This window comes from Thalassophryne amazonica, chromosome 2 (assembly GCF_902500255.1).
Source record: "Thalassophryne amazonica chromosome 2, fThaAma1.1, whole genome shotgun sequence".
Classification (NCBI taxonomy): domain Eukaryota; kingdom Metazoa; phylum Chordata; class Actinopteri; order Batrachoidiformes; family Batrachoididae; genus Thalassophryne; species Thalassophryne amazonica.
This window is the reverse complement of record NC_047104.1, coordinates 59,637,355-59,641,404: the sequence shown is the minus strand read 5'-3', so window position 1 is coordinate 59,641,404 and position 4,050 is coordinate 59,637,355. Positions and strand designations below refer to the sequence as shown.

General features: G+C 43.6%; 1 pseudogene; it reads left to right on the top strand.

Annotated features, from left to right (window-relative positions):
- Positions 1 to 1,059: 1,059 nt before the first annotated feature.
- LOC117503625 lies at positions 1,060 to 3,819 on the top strand (annotated as a pseudogene).
- The last annotated feature ends 231 nt before the right edge of the window (positions 3,820 to 4,050 follow it).

Genomic DNA, 4,050 nt, shown 5'->3' with positions numbered 1-4,050 from the left:
CAGTATCGGAAACATCAGGCAAAAATGGGGTCCAAAAACAGGAAGGCTGTTCAAAAACATAGCAGGGAAATCAAGACAAAACTCTGAAGAAAAGGCTTGAAGTGAAGGCGGTTAGGCACAACAATCTGGTGGGGAAAGAGTGAACAGTGTGAGGCTTAAATATAGAGAGATAATAAGCAGAAGATGAGGAACAGGTGTGAGGGAAAGATCCAGGGTGTGGGAGTGGAATGACAGAAGGAAACGCCCACCACCAAGCACTAAGGGACAGACAAGAGAAAGCAGTGCAGCAAAACCCAAGCAGAAAAAATAACAGAATAACATAACACATCATAGTCCCAGTCCTGACAATCTGTCAGTGAGCATGTCAGTGCCATCAGAATGGCAAGTCCTTGTGTCACTGTGTACGGATAAGACAGTCACATTGCTTAGTCATGTTGTCAATATAACAGTGTACTCTGGAGGGATGTTCTGATGTAAATAAACTATGGCTGAAGTTTTGATGACATTTATTGTGAATTTTAAGTTACACCTTAGTGTATGTGGGAGATTGATTGCAAGAGGCTGGACAAGATTTACATTTATGCTTTTACTGTTTGTATCATAAGTTGTTGACAGACCGTGTCATTGTGATACAGGAAGACAGCACTGCAAAGCACAAAGAAAAAAATAAAGAAAAAGTAGAAATGTGAACATAGGACAATCTCCTTTCAGAAAGCTGTCCATGCAGTGCTGCACTGTAATTACAGTGCAGTTTTCCTACACCTCCTGACGTTCCTGTCTGTTTGGCCACAAATTTTCATCCACATCACGATGAATATCTTCTCCTGTGATTCAGCGTGGAAAGAATCCTTTAGAGCATATGTGTCAAACTCAAGGCCCGTGGGCCATATCCGGCCCGGCGTGTAATTTTATCTGGCCCGGCGATATGAAGCGCTGGTAACACAATAAACTACAGATCCCATAATGCAGCGCTTCAGCTGCCTTGCCAAACGCTTCGCACTCATTTAGCCTAGCTTATGATGTTGCAAGTTATTGCGCCCGAGTTATTGAGCCCTCACAATGCCAAAGAAAAAAGTCAGTTCTGAAAACAGAGCCTTTAAAAGCCGATGGGAGGCTGAGTATATGTTTACTGACATTGCCGGTAAACCCATGTGTCTCATTTGTGGAGCTAATGTGGCTGTAATTAAAGAATTTAATCTAATGCCGTGTTCACACTGGGCGCGATCAGACGCTACAATATCCTCGCCCAGTGTGTCGCTCTGCTTTTGCTGCGAAAATTCGCCCTGGTGTGTCATCAAATAGGAGGAGCTTCCATTCCACTCACCGGCTCCGGTTGTCAGTCAAGTTAACATGACGGACCTTGATCACACGGAGCGAGTTGTTGTGGAGAGCTGACAAACGTCATGAGACATTCCCAATACAGGGAGTATTTGCTGCAGGAGCTGTGTCTGGATGACGGCTGCTTTCAGCGGTCCTTCCACCTCTGCAGGACCCAGTTTGAGGACCTCCTGTCCCGTTCACGCGCGCACATGTAAACAACAACAAAAAAAGAAACTCAGCTGCTTGCTGCTGGGCTGCACCTCACTCTTCCCCCCAAAAAACTCTGTCATAATTGTGTTTAGAAACCAGTCACCATTTGTTTTATTATACATCTGTGTAGTTAATTAATAAAATATTCTCCACAGGCGATTCGCTCGCGCACACACGTAAAATAAAAATAAAAAGAAACTCCGCTCCCCCTGCTGTGGGGCTGCTGCTCGCTCCAAAAACTCTGTCATAATTGTGAAATAAAGGACAAAAGAGACATAAGTCCTGCTCACAGGCTGCTACCAGATACAGGACATGTTCACATCTTCAGTCAAACTCCAGACATCTCCACGTCACCACATATTCGGTCCCTGATTGGTCATCGCGGTGCGATGAGATGAAAAAGTTCAGATTTTCAACTTGGGGAGGAGGGCAACGGCACGTGATGTGACGCAATATCACGCCACAAACGTGCCAATCGCTCAAAATCGCTTCACTTGCATAGCTTCATTCGCATCCATCGTGTCGCGCTGCTTGACTTGGCGCCAAAACGCGTCGTTCCATAGGGATTACATGGCAACCTGTCGCTGCAGTCGCTCACGTCGCGCCCGGTGTGAACGCAGCATAAGATGGCACTATGAGACAAAACATCAGGATAACCTGAAAGACCTGAATGCAGAGCAGAAGATACAGAAAGCAGAAGATTTAAAGAAGAATTTGACACTTCAGCAGACCCGTGCAAAATCATAAAGTGAAGCTGCTGTGAAAGCAAGTTTTATTGCGGCAGAGGAGATCGCCAAATCAGCCAGGCCATTTACAGAGGGAGAATTTCTGAAGAGCTGCATGATCAAGGTGTTTGACGTCTTATGTCCAGACAAAAAGCAGATGCTGGCAAATGTAAGCCTGAGTAGAAATATGATTGCTGATCGAGTTTGTGAGATGACCACTGATTTAAGAACATAGCTGAGTGAAAGAAGCACTTTATTGCATACTCTCTTGCTGTGGATGAAAGTACTGACATGACTGACACTGCACAGCTGGCCATCTTCATCCGTGGAGTGGACTTCAATTTGCGCGTTACAGAGGAAATAATGGACATTAAATCGATGCATGGGACAACGAGTGGAAAAGACATTTTTGAAAATGTATGTCAAAGTATAACCGACATGAAACTGCCCTGGGACAAACTTATTGCACTTACTACTGATGGAGCGCCCTCTATGTGTAGTGAAAAAAGAGAACTAGTGGGAAGGATGTGAGTAAAGATGCTGGAGGAGAACTGTACTGGTGAGTTAACTGCATATCACTGCATTATACACCAGGAAGCACTATGTGGCAAAGTCCTGAAGATGGACCATGTAATGAGCACTGTAACACAAACCGTAAACTTTATCTGAGCTAAAGGTTTAAATCACCGGCAATTTCAGTCCTTTATGTGGGAGATAGATTCAGAGTTTGCTGACATTCCTTATCATACAGAGGTGCGTAGGCTAAATCAGGGAAAAGTTCTCAACAGAGTTTTTGAGCTCAGCAACGAAATCTGTCAGTTCATGGACAGTAAAGGAAAAGACTGCACCAATTTTAGGGATGAAAAGTGAAAATGCGTGTTGGCATTTCTGGCTGACATAATAGCTCATCTCAACGCCTTAAACCTCCAGCTCCAGGGACATGACCGCATGATCACTGACATGTATGACGCAGTGAAGGCATTTCAAGTGAAGCTGCTTTTATGGGAGACACAAATGCACCAGTGCAACTTGTCCCACTTTCCCTGTTGCCAAGTAAATTTGAACCAAGTGGGCACAACGGTGTTCCCAAATACACACTTTGCTGATAAACTGAGGGCACTGCGCACTGAGTTTGCACGGTGCTTTGGTGACTTTGAAGAACAAAAAAAGTATTTTGAGTTGCTTCGCAACCCATTTGCCGTCGATGTGGGAAACTGCACCTGTGCAGATTCATATGGAGCTGATTGAGCTGCAGTGTAATGGCACACTGAAGGCAAAGTACGACACTGCAGGGCCCGAACAGTTTATTCACGCCATTCCTGCAGAAATGCCCCAGCTCCGTCTACACGTGGCTCAAACTTTGTGCATGTTTGGTAGCATATATCTGTGTGAGAAGCTCTTCTCAGTGATGAAGACTAACAAAACAGCACACAGGAGTCGTCTCACTGATGAGCACCTGCAGTCCATCCTGAGAATCTCCACAACACAGAAACTCACACCAAACATAAACAAACTTGTTGCCAAAAAAAGATGCCAGGCATCCAGCTCTGATGAAACGACATAAGAGCAAAGAAAACTGAATGATTTGATTTGTTATTGCTGAAATTTTATTTATATTTCCAGGTTTTGTTATGCAGCATGTTCATATTTTGAATTTGAATAATTTTGACAGGATATAATTTTATGGAGAGCAAAATCTTTAGGGATATTTTAGTAAGTTTAAATTTAAGTTTATTTTTTATATAAAATGATGTAAGAGTAAAGACATTTGAATGTTTGTTCTTTTAACATTTAC